Source organism: Onychostruthus taczanowskii, unplaced genomic scaffold (genome assembly GCF_017590055.1).
Source record: "Onychostruthus taczanowskii isolate IOZ18803 unplaced genomic scaffold, ASM1759005v1 scaffold125, whole genome shotgun sequence".
NCBI lineage: Eukaryota > Metazoa > Chordata > Aves > Passeriformes > Passeridae > Onychostruthus > Onychostruthus taczanowskii.
This window is the reverse complement of record NW_024498407.1, coordinates 551,264-569,920: the sequence shown is the minus strand read 5'-3', so window position 1 is coordinate 569,920 and position 18,657 is coordinate 551,264. Positions and strand designations below refer to the sequence as shown.

Genomic DNA, 18,657 nt, shown 5'->3' with positions numbered 1-18,657 from the left:
CAACCAGGGGTTCAGCACCAGCCAACAGGGATTTAGGAAAAGCAGGTCCTGCTTGAGCAACCTGAGCTCCTTGTACGACAAGGTGACCCACTTAGTGGATGACAGAAAGACTGTGAATGTTGCCTACTAGACAAGCCTTTGATACTGTTTCCCACAGCATTATCCTGGAGAAACTGTCTTCCCAGGACTTGGATGGGCACACACTTTGCTGAGTAAAAGCCTGTCTGGATGGCTGGGCTCAGGGAGTGGTGGTGAATGGCAGTGAGTTGGCAGGCAGGCACCAGTGGTGCTCCCCAGGGCTCAGTACTGGGGCTCAGCCTGTTCAGTACCTTTATCAATGATCTGGACAGGGAATCAAGTGCACCCTCAGTGAGTTTGCAGGCAACACCAAGCGGGGTGGGAGCGTTGATCTGCTGGAAGGAAGGCCCTGCAGAGGGATCTGGATTGATGGGCCAGGCCAATCACACGAGGTTCAACATGGCCCAGTGCCAGGTCCTGCCCTTGGGTCACAACAACCCCAGGCAGTGCTACAGGCTAGGGGAAGAGCGGCTGGAAAGCGGCCCGGTGGAAAAAGATCTGGGAGTTTTGGCCAGCAGCCATTTGAACGTGAGCCAGCTGCCTGAGAAGGCCAATGGCACATGGCCTGTATCAGCAAGAGCGTGGCCAGCAGGAGCAGGGCAGCGATTGTTCCTTGCCCTGTACTCAGCACTAGTGAAGCTGTACCTTGAATCCCATGTTCACTTTTGGGCCCCTCTCTACAAGCAAGACATTGAGGGGCTGGAGCGTATCCAGAGAAGGGCAATGAGGCTGGTGAAGGGTCTGGAGCACAGATGTGATGAGGAGGAGCTGAGGAAGCTGGGGCTGTTTAGCCTGGAGAAAAGCAGGCTGAAGTGGAACCTTATGAAAAGAGGTTGTAACAAGGTGGAGGTTGGCCTCCTTGCCCAAGTAACATGAGATAGGAAAGATGAAATTGCCTTAAGTTGTGCCAGGAGAGATTTAGATTGGATATTAGAACAATTTCTTCACTGAAAGGGCAGTCAAGCACTGGAACAGATTGCCCAGAGAAGTGGCTTAGTCACCATGCCTGGAGGTATTTAAAAGACGTGTACATATGGCACTTTGTGACATAGTTTAGTGGCAGACTTGACAGTGCTGCATTGATGGCTGGATGTGATGGTCTTAGAGGTCTTTTCCATCCTAACCTGTTCTGTGATACTATTATTCTGTAAGAATGAACATTTTCAGTTCAGAGCAGGGTAAGTACCTTGGATCAAAACTTCAGAAGCACAGATGACATTTTGGATGAACCAGCATTGCACCTGTTATTACTTCCCCCCACAGTCTACTCTTATCCAGAAAGCTTTCCATTTATTATTATGCTTTTCTTCTTGTTTAAAACAAATTATGTGATTTTAGCCAGTTTTACAGACACTGACTATTAAACCACATCTGTTGAAATGGAGAGACACATGTAATGTCATTTCAGTGGGAAGGCTTCAAGTAACAGATACAGTTTACTAAAATTCATATTTTTAGTATTTATCCTTCATTTTGCCAGTGTTATTCAATCAAATCTGTGACTGGCTTCATCTGGCTTAATTAAATCTTGGTTTGATTAAGATGTGTTCTATCTTTACTGCAGCTGATTCTGCTAACTTTCTGTTCTCCAGCCAGTTCTGTTTCTTGTACCTTCATTATCAAAGGCCAAGAAAAGAGAATTTATTAAAAAACATAAATTAATGTCTATTTTTATGCATTTCACATTTATGTAAATGTGAACAATTTCTCTGCTAATATGATGTTAAAGGATTAGTATGGCTTTTAAATGAATGTATTTTTTAGTTTAATGTATCAAAAATAAAACCCAGCGGCTTAAGTCTCACAATAAATCTTACATCTCTAATAGAGTTTTAAAACATCATTAAAAAACTGAAGCCTAAATGGGATGTGCTAACCTACATTTCCATGTTGGTGCTCTTTCATTTCAAATACATTTTATACGTTAAGAATATTTTCAATTTCTCATTTAAAGGAATCAGAGAAGTCATTTAACATCACTGAAATAATGTAATTTCAGGCGCAATTTAAGCAAGCAGAATAGAACAAAGCAAGTAACTAGAGCCTGAGTATGCCTTTTTATAAAATCATTAATTTAAACCTTAAGGGTAAAAAAAGCTCATTTATTCATCAAGAAGTTAATCCAGTTTGTTCCCTAACTAGGAACATTTTTTTGCCTTTTTTTTTTGTATGTCTATGTTATTCATTAATGAAACAAAAAAATTTCACCCAGGACTTCACATCTATTATGTAAGTAAACATTACACTCTGATGAAAAAATTTACATTGTTCACAGAATCATTTGAATTTCACATTCATATTACCACTGAGGAGATAAAGAGAATTTCTCTCATATTGCTGTGTTCACTATTTTCTTTGACTTTTTAAAATTAATTTATCCTTTACTTCAAAATCTCAAATGCAAACAACACACATGGCAAGAATAGTACATTTTTCTGTGTAAATTAAGCCTACCATATTCTTCACACCACTGGATGACAAAAAGCTTTTTTCCATTAGAAGTTCTCTCTCTCTCTCATATGAATACTATTCTAAGCATATATGATATCCTCCCACGAAATACTAAATATTGAATTACAGAAAGATTCTTCAAGGAGAAGGAAAAAGCATTGCAAGAGGAAAACACAATACAAAATCCCAAAATAACAACAAAAAATATTATTGAAATTCTGTCATTAGTAGTGCAAAAGCACTTCACTACACAAGTTGTAAACCAGACTGTAAATTGGTACCAGTAAACTGATAAGCATATTATTTTATCCACAATAGAGAAGGAGTACATTTAATGATTCAAAAATAAAAAGAGCTTATTTACTTATATACATATACAATATTTGTATTACACAATGAGGCTTCCAAAGCAATACCTGCTTGTTATGACAGTATGTCTAGGCAGAGAAACGAGGTAGCACTGAAATGAATTGAATTCCTAGTTCATGAAAAAGCACTGATTTATAATTATGTATACATCTTCTTTCCAACTACCATTTTTTCCTAAGCCTATGCTCAATTTCTAGACATACACAAAAAATGAAAATCTGATTTCTCTTCAATTACCCAGGTACACTAAGAACAATTTATCACAGCACAACTATTAAAAACTTTTCAATTCAATTTTGCCAGCTCTAATCTTTTTTGCAGTAGTAACATCTAATGCACCTTTTTCATGCAAATGCAGTATCAAATATGAACATTTCAGAAAGAAAAACTCATGGAACTAGAACAGTGAAGGCACCTTAAAAGTGAAAATAAATCACTCCTCATTAACTTTGATTACTTCAAACACTTGGCTATGCTTTATAGTTTTTATAAATTACCTTACTCTTTGAGGCAATTTTCAGTCAATCCAGTCATAGTTAGAATAACAGTGTATGTCAAGGCAGCTTGTCAGTCAGACCCTTCTGCTTCACACATCTTGAAATATTGATCCTTCAAAGAAAATACAAAAGACTGTTCACACAACTCTCAAGCAACACCTGCAGGTAATACAGCCATATTAACATAACACTGTTTTGGATTTCAGCACGTAAAGAATGAAAAATTGCTATAAATCAACATTAAAGGCCAAAATTATTTTCTCAGGCATGCTAATTTGAATTGAGACAGAAGCTGTTGTCCCAGGATTTTTAATTTTACATTAAATTGCCTTACTGCTTATACACCAGAGAAACTGTAATATAACTAAAACCAGAAAGTACTCTTTAATTTTAATATATAATTAAACTTTGGTGGTTTTTCAATTTATCCAGAGATATAGTACCATTAAAAACTGTGCTTTGTTGTACTCATTTTAATCAAATGTTATTTTAATTGGGTCTGTAAGGACATGTAGAAACTACTGCACCATAGGGAAGAAAGTAATTTTTGATCTTCTATTCTTACATCTCTGAAACCAGCCTTGTTTGCAGTCTCACCTTTAACTTCCTTCAGGCACTATTCCCTAGGGTTCCACAGCTTCAATTCCCAATTCAGATTTGCTCAAAAGAATAATCTATCTCAAAGCAGTACTTCTGGAAATCAAAACATATGGAAATGGGGATGTCTTACCAAATTTTCCATATGTTCTATGGGAAGAAGTTGAAACCTAAGGTTGGGCTCGTGGGAAATGCTTCACAGACCACATGGACAGGACAAACAAAAAGGCAGCTCTACCCACCAGGTGGGTTCCTGATGTTTATGAAGGTGTCAGCATACCAGCACACTACTTGATCTAAAAAGGATCAAGAAATCAAGACAAGACCTTCCTTAGACAAGCATCCCTCCTTCCCTAACCCTGATCTCTCCTAAGCACCATTCCTTCTAGAAGACAGAAAGGGGCTGCCTTTCCTTCCTTCACAAAAGCTGTAAGCTAGCCAGCACCACCAGACTGACAGAAAAGCTATTCGCCACACTGCTGAGTGCAGCCATCTATGACGAGGAAGGGTGACGGGAAATAAAGCCCAACATGGGAAAAAGCCTTAATCACACCTTGAATAAGAACTGTCTACCTCATACTGAAGAAGAGGGTTTGAGACATGGCTTTTCTTACAGTCAGAATACTAAAATAATGAATCAATAATACACTTGTAACAGAATTCAGTTACAATAGCTAAGACTGGCTGGCAAATCCAGGCTGCAAAATTTGGGCAGCCCCTCTCCTAGTCCTCCTTCTTTCCTTACAGGAACTCAACTCAAGCTGTTTCACAGCAATCATTTGGTAAGTAGTTCACCAGTTTCTAGCTTAAACAATAAGTTAAATTCATAAGTATATTCTACAGTTCAGTTAGGTTCAAATTTTCCAGGCAACATTTAACTTTAAATTAAAAGCTTCACTTCCTGTCAAATTTAAGGCAGCAAATCAACTTTCGTCTCTAAATGCATGAAAACAATGTCTCATTCAAGACATATAGAAAAGTTCCAAGGATGAGGGTGCGGGGAATGTGTTGAGGTTGTCTACATTTGTGGGTTTGGTTGGGGTTTTCTTTGTTTTGTTGGGGTTCTGCACTGAGTTTTATACAGAATTGGATCAAATTTATGAAAGGGGTTATATCAAATTGGCTGCCTGTGCAGCAGTCACTAGACAGCAATGAGCAAAGAAACCACTGCAAGGTTCCTCTTCCCAGAGGAAAAAAGCAGGAATCAGGCATCAACATATTTAGGGATTTTCAGCAGGGCATATGAATACTTTTCCTATAAACCTGAATAGCAGAAAAAGGAAAAAATCTGTGTCTCCTTTAAGATTTATATCATGAAGAGTTTTGGTTTTCTCACATTTGAAATGTGAATGGAACACAAAGACAACCAGGCTTTTTGTACCCCATATCACTGTTTTAAAAATGTGTACAAGTTTTGACAGTGCATCACAGGGATCTCTGCATTCATACTCATGACACATTTTTAACTTCACAACTCATTCTGTAACAGGAGCTGGTTTCTTTAAAAAGGAGTCACTTGGAAGCATTGTCAATGAAATCACAGAGAAGGTAAAGATGAAATAAGATCTTTTCTCACTCTTCTTTAATCTTGATAGTGAGTTCCCAGTATAAGGCTGGGTCCAACACATTAAATGGATTTCCACATATAATGCTTGCTGCTGGGTAGTTGCCAGGTAAGATAATAAATTTCTCCTTAATTAAACCACATTCTTTTTTTTTTTCCACAGCAGCTGACAATCTTGGCTATTTTCAATGCTACAAGATGTATTCACATCAGTATGTGCTGGGAAAAGTATGATACACCTTTTGTTTAATGTCAAAAACCAGTATTTCCAGACATAAAATCAAGATTGGCATGACCAAGACTCTCTGAACTTCACACATAAGTTTTCTCACATATTTAATCAGAGGATGTTTACCCTAAGTCATTACACTGGTTTGGCAGAGATATTGAATGTCATGGGGAAAACAGAAAGAGGAAGGAAAGACTCAAATATTTAAAATGGACAGAAGTTATTAAACTATTGTTTTAACAAAATGAACACTTCAGTGTATTTGAGTCAAGACACCTGCACCAAAAAATCCCCCAGTTCAAAAATCTGAGTTCAGAAAACAAATAAAATTAAACCTGAATGAACTTGACTGCTGGGTCTATAAACGAATTCATCTATACAACTGGTTTTGCAACTATAAAAGCATTAAGGGCCAGGTTAGAAAAGTAGTTTCCCCTTTATTTGCCAGCAATCACCGTAATCTCTTGATCACTGAAGTACTTTATCAGAAGGTACTTTTCAGTACTTGCATCTTTCATATACCCTAAACAACTCCTGGTATGAAAAACAGGAAGGTTCACAGAGTCTTGAACAATGACTTTTCTTCTTTGGGTGGCAGGGTGGAGTCACAGAATTATGTAGGGAAGTTATTTCCACAAATTAAAATAGAACCTTTGTGTGTGTGTGTGTGAAGGGATGGAATTAGGGCCATCCATTCACTGGCTATACTCCCTTCTTTTTGCAAGAACAGACCTTAGCGCTCTCTCCAGCATTTCCTTTTATTTAAATGAAAAAGTTGGCACTTTATTTAAGGGTGGATTTTCCCACTAGACTTATTCTCATCTAAAGAGAAGTAGCTGTCAAGAAGATATTAAGAGGTCCTGAGCTCTTCTGCTCCTCACTGCAAGCTCCTGCCCTCTCCCCTCACATTTAAGAATTGTAGCATCCCAAGCGAGCTACATCAGTTCATTGATCCAAGAGACAGCAAACCTCTGCAAGAAAAGATTAGGTTTTGACATGACAGGGACTTCCTCAAAGGAACTACCTCTTTGGGATAACAGCCTGAAATTAAACAAGGTAAAGCAGCATGTGAAACTGTATCCCCAGTCTAAGTCTTCATGGATGCGAGCTGAATGCAATACTGAAGTATTCCCATCACTCTCTGATGGCTGATTCTCTTCCTTCCTACTCAAGCACTGGCAAGAAATACTCTGCAAAACCAAGGACAATTCCTTCTGAAATAGAGTAAAGCATCTGAAAATAGATATGTATTATTAATTTTAAAAATCAAATAAAGATCCCAGTATCTCTGACTTAATCCATTTGACTCAAAGAACAGTGAGTCAGCAACATTCACTGATTTTTCAAATCACTACCAAGTATATAAAAGTTAAAATATTTTCCTCAAAGACAGCCTCCTAAATAGGCTTTCTTTTCACCTACTTTGCAAGAACTTCTCAGAATTGCAGACTTACTGCTTTTCCCAAATAATTCTGTCACAGTCTTCAAATTTTGTTTATGCTTGGCTTTTTCCATTCAGACTAATCAGCCATCCAGTATTTTGAACAGCTGATTATTCTGAATGACTTTCATTCAGACATTCTTTTCCATGACCTTCAGCAAGGACACAGTTTCTCCACATGTCTAGGATTCCCAGCCATACTTTCTTTTTAGACTGCTTTGCACTAAAGCATCCCATTTCCTTCCAGATAGCAAAACTTTCAGGTTTAAACGTATTCAACTGCTGAATGCCACAAACAATCCTACAGCACTCCTAATATGAAAAATCCTGCACTAAAATTTCTACCTCATAGAAAACTGATTTCAGTAGTAACAATTTGGCTAAAAAGAACACTAACTTGGACTGAGTTCTACTTTATTTATATCGCTTCACATGCACAGAATTGTATGATCCTCAGCAGAATTTCTTCTAAAGCCCACAAGAAAGAAGAGAACAGAATTGGATCTCCTGCCCTCATACACTTCCTGTGACATGTCTGTATCACAAGAGCAGAGAAGCCCATAAAGTCTATACCAATTTTTCTCTCACCATGTCTCAGACACATTTCATAAGATGACAGATGGATTCATAAATTTCACTGCGCATTTTTATTAAAAAACACTGACATTTTATTTTCCCCATCTTTATGATTCAAAGTATGTCTTTGTATTTCTTTCTAATGAGTTGCAGCATTGCTCCTAGTGTAGGCTGCTAGATATGTGAATTTTTAATTCTGAAGAGAAGCAATATATTCTGCAGGCTTCGTAAGTCATGTAAAAAGGAATGTCAAGCCTTTATTGGATCTCCCTGACTGAGTTTTATATCCACCAACCTTTTAAATCATACTTGAATAAATTAGTGTATTTGGTTTATTGGGAATGAAATAATTCAAGAAAGTCTAGGCAATTACCATATACCAATGTATGCAGTTTCCTGTAAAATAATTCTAATATGGTATCATCCTTCACATATATTTAACAGAATGTATTTTATAAATAGCATAAATTTTGTATCTGAAGGCTTTTATTTCTAAAGATAGGAAAAATATGACTAAGACACTCGATCATATCTGAGAAGCTTTGGCAGCCCAGTTAAGTTCCCTGACTGGAAAGGAGGAGATATAACCCTCATTTTTACAAAATGAAACAAAGGAAAACCCAGGGAACCACAGGTCGGTCAGTCTCACCTCAGTGCTTGGCAAGATCATGGAGAGCAGAATCTTCAGAAAAGAATACTAAGACACAAGAAAGATGTGTACCTGTTGGAACAAATCCAGAGGATGGTAACAAAGACGATCAGAGGGCTGGAGCACCTCTCCTGTGAAGACCATTCACAGGACAATTCTGAGAGAATTGGGATTGCTCAACCTGAAGAAGAGAAGGCTTTGGGGAGACTCACAAGTTCCCCTAAAAGGGCCTAAAAGAAAGCTGGAAAGGGACACTGTAAGGGCAGGTATTGACAGGACAAGGGGGAGTGACTTTAAACTGGAAGAAGGGAGGTTTATACTGGATATTAGGAAGCTATTCTTTACTGTGAATATGGTGAAGCACTGGAACAGGTTGCCCAGAGAAAGTGTGGATGTCCCATCCCTTAAGCGTTCAGGGAGAGGCTGGATGGGGCTTTGAGCAACCTGGTTTAGTGTAAAATGTCCCTGCCCATGGTCCTTTCCAAGACAGAACATTCTATTTTTCTATAAAAACTATGGTGTAAGTGATAAAATTACTAACTTTACATACTTATACAATTCATAATATATGTGTGTATTTATACATGTGCACACATACACATATGAAAATAATATTTAGTTCATCCTGTCACAAATTAGAGCTATATTTCTCAACATAATGAGAATTTGTTGCTCTGATGAGCACACTTATTTAAAAAACCATCCTGACTGCAATTTCTCTGCTCACTGAATCTTAAATGCTTCTGGCACAACAGAGCTTTTCTATTTGCACACTAGTTCACAAATTATATCTTTGTTATCCAATAGTCAAATCAGCTATTAAAAAAGAATATGAAAAATTATATTTAAGGTATTTATGGAAAAGGGGTGCAAACAAAAACAGATCATTGACAGAAAATTTGTTAGGTTAATATAATATTCTGGAATGTGACAAAGAGGAAGAATTAACCCAACATTCTCCATTAGAACTCATTGACCTAATATCAGAATTTAAAATCTATTTTTGTCAAATAATCAATCAAAGTGTGTGCCATGTTAAACAAAAGCTCATAGGAGAATGAAGATTTGCAGAAGGTTCTGGCTACTAATTTAATTTCAACTGTTGGTATCGTTTAGGAAGAAAAAAAAGGACTTTCTAAACATTGTCAATACAGTAAAATACTGCTTTTGACATGAATGCTGGCCAAGAGGCATCCCACTGTGTAGGTTATTCCAAAAAAGGAGATTTTAAAAAGACATTTAATTCATCTATAAGAGTCCAATGTGACATTCTTTCAAAAATTAATCCAGTGCTATTTTTGTGCTCAAAGCTTCATGGTCTTTTCAGGCAGCACCCTGGTGGAGCAGCTCACTGCCTCCACTTTGCCCAGGCCACTGACACTTTTCAGGTTCTCTTTAAGCTTCTCCCTCTCTTTCAGCATTGTCAGTGAGAACACATGCCAGCTGTCATCTTTTCAAATCTGTAGGAATCCTTTATTTGTTTGGAGGTTTCTCTGTAGAGAAATGGACAAATGTTTCTGAGTGGAAAAGCACTTTGCTCAGTTTAGCTCTGTCAAGACAAACAGTAGTAGCTAAGCCAGTCTATCAGCATCAGGAAGCTCTATCTCATAACAATAAATAACCATTTATTTTGTTCTCTAAAGGTAGGCAAAGTACTTTAGACATGAAAGAAGTACCACACGCGTTACTGATAATAATAGAAGGATGTCAGTGGGCACAAGAACTTTTGCAGGAGGTTTTCTACTAAGCTAGTTGTAGGTTTAAAGGTGCTGTACTCAGAAATTAAAAATTAATTTACACATCATCTTACTGACTACAGAATGCAATGAAAAGCATGTTAACCTTTCTTGATGAAAGAAAGCACATTTTTGTACAGAGGTACTGGCAGTGACAGTAGGTAGAGTCTTTCCTTTTGCCACTTGACAGAATGCACTGCAGTAGGTGGACACAAAAGAGAAGACTTTCTACTGTTCCCAGAGAGTCTGGCCATCCTTTTTTCTACACTATCATGATTTGCTTTAAAGGAATTACAAAACAAAAGCATTTTGTGAGCAATTAATGGATTCAATTTTTTTTTTTATTTTGCCAGGCAGAATATTCAATTTCTTCTGTTATTTTACCACTAGATTAGGTCAGTAATTTCTTTACAAAACTCGAGTATAAATTTTAACATGAGAAGGATAGATCATCTTTCAAAACAATTTTATCCTTTTTAGTTAATGTCTGCTTTGGTTGCATTTCAAAAACTAATGAATATACAGACAGATGACTAGATGACAGATTTCAAAGAAATGTTTTTTGCTTTCTGTGGCTAAACATTTGATGGTTTTCTTGCAGAAATGTGTTTCCTGAATAACATGTCATAGAAATTCAACAAAAAGAAAGAGAATTTATACTCAAAAGCTGTAAAAGCCAAAACCACATGAGCTGTAATTATTTTAGAATCCAAGTGACCATCAACTTTTGTGTATCCCAGTCTTTATTGTTTTGTTCTAGAACTGTACACTGTCATTATCTATTATTTCAGCAGTATTAAAAGGCTTTATAAACTGCTGATACTCAATCATTTACTCTCTGGTGAAGCCAGAGAGCTTTAAAACATTATCAGACCACATCACATATCAAAAGACACTTAGCTTCTGCAAAAGAGGGTTCCTGATGCCAGACTGATTACATTATTGAGCTGTTACAGTACTCAGATCTGCTAATTTTTAGAAGGCCCATGAGAGTTCATGAATCCCGAAACAAAACCAAAAGCCTCTGTGGGATACATGAGATTATGTTTTCCTCAGCATGCATTATTTAACAATGTTTCTGCTTTGCATTCCACAAATCCCATATAGATTAACCATTTAATAAAAGCCTGAAAATGTAGATGCTCCACAGATGCTTTTGCAATGTAACAGTTTTTCTATTTCACAAAAGACTTACAAGGGTTGCAGAAAAAAGCATAACTGGAGAATTTTTCATATCACAAATATTAGACTTCACCTTTTGCAACAGAGGGAATGCAATCCCTGGTGTTTAATTAGAAGACTGAAATCACCTACTACTTTGTACTATTCTAATACTGATCCCAAGTGAATGCCAGCAAGTGGTATACTGTAAGCACTTTTCCCCTCTGATGATAGCCCACACAGCTACATTATAGGGTTAGCGAGATTTTACCTCAGTTCTGTTGAAAGCTGAGGTCCTTCTTCCTGCCTCTGTTTAACAAGTTTAGGGCCAGAACTTTCAGTTTTCTATCCTCAGATGTACACAGGATAAGAGAGTTTAATAGGAAAAGCAAAACCCATGCAAAGCACAAAAAGGAATTAATTCATTGCTCTGCAATGTTCAGCCATCCCCAGGAGCGCAGGGCCCCATCATGTGTAATGGTTACTGGGGAAAACAAACACCATCTTTCTAAATATTCCCCCCCCCTTCCTCCTCCTTCACCCCTCTGCATATACTGAGCATGATGTCATATGGAATCTCCTTTTGGTCACCTGGAGTCACCCGTCCTGGCTGTGTCTCCTTCCAATTTCCTAGCAGAACAAGGAGAAAAGGCCTTGGGTCTGTGTAAGGCCTGCTCAACAATAACAAAAACATCTCCATATTACCATCACTGTGTTCAGCACAAATCCAAAAGACAGCCCCACACCATCTCTATGAAAAAAATGAATTCTCTCCAAGCAAAATCAGAGCACAATGTGTCACAGAAAGCTTTCTATATGCTGTCATGGCCACTCTCCTTTCAAATTAGTTACACTGAATAAAGCATAGTCATCTTTCTATGGATCTTCCTACTTGTGTATAAACAAGTACAAATAGACAAGTCTTGTCCATAGACTAGTACAAATGTAAACAGCTTCAAGAAATAAACTGGAGAAGTCAATTAAATATTCTAAACCTAATTCTATCAGTTTTCATATATCACCAGAAATGCAACCTCACCACAGACACCCAAAGGTAATGAATTATGTCCTAACTTAGTAATGTCAATAAGAACTCTGCTGCTAAGTTCAATTAGACATGAATGCATCCAAACAAATAAGGTTATCACCTGGATGAGTACAAGTAACAAAGGAGCTACATAACCTGGTACAAAATGGGTTCCTCCTGGAGACAATGGAAGGTGTGCTGAACCAATGTGATTTAAATTTAGGAGTGCAGTCCAGGTCAAGTAATCAGCTTTCCTGAGGTCTGTGAGAAGAAAGTAGGGTGCAACAGAGTGCCTGAGATCAAAGGTGCTGTGCCAACCATATCTCACCGGCTTCACAGAGAAGCAACTGTCAGACACAACATGTCACAGGCAGTGATTGTACCAAGCAGACAAGGACGGTAACTGCACACAGAGATACCTGCTGACACCTGTCAAGGGACAGTGCACACACAGCATATTGCCCTACAGCCTGTTTGGGTCCTAAGCCTGTGCTCTTTGTAACCTTTCTCTCACAGGCTCACTTCTTGTGCAATACCTCTTCTTGAAGCTCTCCTGAAGGCAAGACCTACAGTGGAGCCCTCCACTGAACAACAGGTGTAGGAGAAGAGCTGAACCTTTCCAAGAGAAGATGTGCTACTGCAGCTGCAAGAACAACCATGGGTGCAGGAACATTTGCTACTACAACCTCTAACTCAGTGTTCATATATTTGTTTATTTGTACTTCTCCAGGGAAGAAAACCTTGTTCTTGTCTGGTTAGGTCACTCAATGCTAGACCCTATAGAACTCAGGGACATGTGATAACTTGACAATGAGCAAGCTGAGAAGATGAAATACTGTATAGACAAGACACAAGATCCTACTTGAACACCTTGGACCAAACCCAGAAACAACAGACACAGGTTTTCAAGCACTGAACACCATAATAAGAGTACTTCACATTGTTGGTTTGGGCATCTATGTCCCCTATTATACTGAACACAAAAGATACATTTTGCATAGTAGTCAAACAGCTAGTTATCTCACAGTGAGGAAATACATACTACACAACAGCAACTAATGGAAGCTTTTAAATTCTTTCTCCTTAAAATACTATTGTATCAGCACAGAACCAGAAAAGAGAACTGCAAACCTTCTGTACAGTGATGAGAACATATAATGACTTTGAATATGGAAAAAGGATGCAGCAACACTTTGCACATGAGTGTGCTAGAATCACACCAATAATCATAGAATATGAGGAGTTGGAAGGGACCCATTAGGATGATCATGTCCAACTCCTGGCCTTGCACAGGACAGTCCCAAGAATCCCACAATGTGCCTGGAAATGTTGTTTAAATGCTTGTTGAACATTTACAGGCTAGTGTTGTGACCACCTCCCTAGGGAGCCTGGTCCAGTGCTCATATAGCTACAGAGTAGGAGGAAACCTATATAGTAGGCCTTTAGCATTTCATGTTTTTGCTAGCAAAAGGCCCTAATCATGAGACTTTCAGGAGCTTCTATTACTCCATAAGCTGGGACTCTGCACTCAAGAAAAACCTAATGCTTTTATGAAGTACAGCAAAGAAGTATTAGTAATTAGAAGTACACTGTGTGTCAGACTTCAGGTATCATCTTGTGTAGGGCTGCCCTCTAACAGGAACCTCTGATAAATCAGTTTCTGTTTCGTGGAAGCAGCTTCTGGTCCTTATGAGTGCTTTGTCACACTTGCTAAAGAGCAGACTGTGTTACAAGGTGCTCATAAGAAGAATAAAACTAAGAATTCTTCTTGGACCTTTAAGTGAAACAGTTACACCAATAAAAGTTACCTTGCATCAATGAGAAATCCTTCTGCAACATCATACAGGTTATCTGTACAATTTTTGGAATAGCAGTATGAAGAATCAACTCTCAAAATCCTCTTCATAACTTACTTCTTTGATACCAGCAAATAAGCATCAAACACCTTGGAAGAACTACTTTGGTTTTAAAAAGAACAGGTGTGGATCCAGTTTCCTTATAGTTTAGGCATAAGCTATTCATCACTTTCCTGTATAGATTCCAAAAAGGAGTAAAAAAAATGCTCCATTAGCTTTTCTTGACTTGTGTTAATTTTCAACTGCCTAAACAAAGGATACTTCTGCAGTGAGAAAATTTGTTTTACAAAACCTTCAGATTAAAAGCTTATTTATAAACTAAGTTAAAAGCTGATAGCAGCATTCATATGAAAATGATGAGAATCCAAATCATATTTTACACCAGGTAGTGTTTTGTGGGAACTGTGTAAGGAAAGAAACAAGATTCAAATGTTAATGTAGAGAAATAACTCTTTTACAGTTCCCATTAAATCCCACAACCACTTTAATATCTGCAGGTTCCATTAATATTTTGTGTCTTTCCAGTATTTTTTATCAACTAATATAATTCATGAATATATCACTTTTCCACATTCCTGAACCACCTCATTGTTCTGGAAAGGATCCCAGAGGCCCAAAACCCACAAACTACTGTCTACTCTTTCAACAGCAAACACTCTTACTACCTGAATCAATGAGACACAGAGAAGTATCATGAAAAAAAATGTTAAAACAAATGGTAGGAAGCTTAATCCATTTAATTTGCATGAACTGAAGCTGTCAGAGTCTTCAGGCCTCTGCAAGCAGTCCAAGGCAAGTAATACTGTTTGGATGACTGGTTGCTTTATACTGCTCCACACCATCATTCAATATATGGTTCTGCTTCATATCTTTTACAACTGCTTGAATGACATTAATGGGTGGAAGCAGATCATCCTTCTGCAATCTGCTATTCTAGATGTGAAGGATTCAATATCTTCCAAACCTGTGTGGCCTAAAAGCTGCTGGAGAAATCTGTCTGAACACACTTCAGCTAGTAGAGAGACCTGACAGTTAGTGGTAGGTTATTTAATATATACCTACAGGGTTTAAATATTCTTGCAATATTTTTCTCTTTTCTTTGGCTGGAAAACATCCACTCCTGCCAGCCAAAGATCCATTTTCCTTTGAAGTACTTCCTGGGAATTTAATTGCCCAGTAAATTGCCAACAAAACTTCCAAGGCGTAGATCAGCCCTGGAGACTCCTGGGGAAACCAGCCTGAAATTCATCTTTCCACAGTCAGTGAGGAGGGCAGAGTTGCCCTTCAGTCATAAAAATCAATATTTGACTGGATGAAATTTACTGAGCTAAATACAGCCATATACAGGATGTAGAAGCTCTCACCATTCTCAGTGGAATGTGACATTCCACTGGAACAATACTTTTGAGAACCGGGATAGTCAGATAATTAGTGTCTAACTAATTGGCAATACAAGTAATATGTTTCCTGCTTGAATATGTATCTTCTTAGAAAGTTAAACTTCTGCAGTTATTCAGCCCCTTTTTACAGTTCTTCCATTCTTGGCAGGTTCTCCAAATTGACTATGCACCATACATTTCAGGTCAGCAAGGTTCAAATGATGACACAACAAAAGAAATACAGTGAAGAGGAACACGAAGTTAACAAATCTTTATTTTTTTTTTGTAACTGAAACAATTTTAGAGTCTCACATTCAACCTTTCTCAAAATAAAGAACTGTCAATAGTGAAGCAAAAAGACTTTCTTACAAGACAGAAAATATGGAGGTTAAACCACAAGCATTTAGCCAAATAACTTCAGCAAAAATCCTAAAAGTGCTGACTTAATTTCACAATACTGTAAATTATATAACTCATGCAGTTCTGAAAACTCTATTATCTGTCAGGAAAATGTAAACTAAGGTACTACTGAGATGCAATAATGCCTCGCATAGAATGAATTATTTATCCATTTAGGGTCTGTTGTTTGGAAAAAAGTCCTCTACAAAAAAAATGGTTTATGCTAGACTACAGGCTGTTAATCACTCATGATACATTTTATTATTAATATTTTAGTGAATATTCTTTAAATTTTTAATTCAGAAAAATCAAGACTTGTACACACAAGATACTCAGGCCTGCTAATGGTGCTGGAATACATCATCATGAAGGGTTAACTTTAACGACATTTAAGTTTTAATCAAAAATAAGCCTTAATCATAGTAAAACTAAATTGTTATTATAAGCTTGCAGAAGCACATGTGATGCATATCTGGACTGCACCAACAGTGCTCCCTCTGTTCACAAAAACAAGCCAGAGATACTAGAGGTGCTTCTCCTCTGTCCCTGCTGAGCTTCTGAATTGCAAATAGGCCAAATTCCACTACTGAAGAAGCAAAGAGCCTCGTGGAAAACTGTCCTGAGGTCAGGCACCTGGCTCATCCTCCTCTGAAGACAATAGGGGGTCACTGAGGAATTAATTCTGGGTGACGTACACCCAGCATCCTGTTGGGAGCACTGAGGGGCACAAAGAATAAGTGCACCTTCTACCTGGCTACTCTGAACAATTCGGCAAGTTTCAGAAGGTTGTTTCAGTTTACTCAGAAGAAACTGAGGCTCTGAAATCATAAGCAATTCTGATCCCCGTGAAGGGACTGGTATTTTTTCCTAGAGATTGATAACAAAACATAGTTCAGAATTTGAAGACTGCAGCAAAATCATGATTAAAGCCTATTCAGTGGAGCAATTACTGTTCTTTTCAGCAGTTAATTACTTTCTATCCATTCTGTGCCTTCCCCTGGTGCTACTGTATGATTCTGATACAGGAGAACTAGCTGACATAGAAATTTATTGGGAAATTAAGAGAAGGGAGAAATTAGTTACAACACAGTACTTGCCTTATTCATTTTATCTAAAGCACAGATCTAGATTTGCTAACATATTACATTTATAGAAATAAATCCACACATTCCAGATACCTCTCCATGTGTTACCAGTCTGTAACACTGATAACATGAACATCTTGTTTCAGAGATGAACATGTAGCTGAATCAACAACACACAAATGATTTTGCTGTCTTAACGCTTTTAGAATATTAATTCCTTGATAGAAATAGTACAAAATTAAGATGAAGATTTACATTGTATCAGTCACTTAAATATTCACATACCTTTAGACATAATACAGTCCTGCTGCAAAACACTAGAAGAATATGCAGATAATTAAAGGGTCATTTAGACTGTGCAAAAAAAAATCAGCCTTCAGCAAAGGCTGAAGCCCTCCAGATATTAAAATGCACAACATTTCTGCCTATGCATCCATTACATTTTTCTGATGCATAAATCTACCCAGATTATCCCATAACATTATGTATGCTGACTATATTTTCTAACTCTTTTATAACTATGATATAAACAAGAAACTGTATTTTTCCTCCTTTATTATAAACAGTAATAAAAAATAGTGATTTAAAACCCAACAATGATTTAAAAAACAATTTATCCCTCTCTATGTTGAACTGTTACCCTTTGTCCTTTACATTTTGCTGCAATCCCTTCCAATCATCTTTTCCTAAATGATTTTGTGAGCTCATCTTTTGTGTCATACAGTATCTGTGTCTAAATTGGATCAAATTTATAAACTGTACTGTTTCAATACCTCTCGTCTATTTTCCCTCCATACTTCTTTATAAAACAAAGATACACCCAAGCTATTGAAGCATTAACTAAGCAAGAACTAGATGAAATCTAGGAGTTGTCTGTAATTAAAGTAGAATCAGCTACAGAGAGTTCTAGAGTACTGTCAACTTGGGAAACTTGAAACTTGCTTTTGGTTCTCTTTCTAACTAGCAACACACTCAGAAAATGTTTGATTGTATATTTAGAAGCATGTAACAGACTTCATAACATTTTAAATGCTTTTAATTGCTGCTGTTAGTGGCCCAGAAAGTTTCAAGCAAAATTTGGTTTAATGTTTCTTTTATTTTCTTTACCATCCCTCCCCTTTTAACATTATGTAAAAAAACCCCAACTATAAAATGTTTATTTATGGCATCAATGGTTGCATGCACAGCTACCATAGGAACAGACTCAAATTTGCAGTGATGTAGGAGTATCACTTTTATCCCCCAGAAGTCATCACCCAAAGTTCTTGTAAAATGAGCATGCATCAGCAGCTGAGAAACTCAGGAAACTCACAACTTAAATACTGTCCTTTTTTAATATACTGAAAAAAACACATAGCAAGACACCTAAAAAAGGAACAAGTGATTAAAGAGGTCCACTTAATTTACCCTATATATGAGGAAATCAGAGATTATGAAGTGAGAAAAAAAGCTGGGCAAAACTTAATGTTTTATATGAACACCAAAATTATCCTAGACACCAAACACTTACTACATTTGGGCAGTCTTCAGTAGAACTAGAGTGGCTGTGATCCCTACATGAGT

General features: G+C 37.4%; 1 protein-coding gene across 2 annotated transcripts in view; it reads right to left on the bottom strand.

Moving 5' to 3' along the window:
- Positions 1 to 18,657, bottom strand: part of NRCAM (neuronal cell adhesion molecule) — a 144,062-nt gene that overhangs the window by 75,888 nt on the left and 49,517 nt on the right. For both annotated transcript variants that reach the window (XM_041396070.1, XM_041396071.1), the window contains exon 3: positions 3,396 to 3,507. The gene's annotated coding sequence lies outside the window, so the exon portion shown is untranslated. The remainder of the gene's footprint in view (positions 1 to 3,395; positions 3,508 to 18,657) is intronic.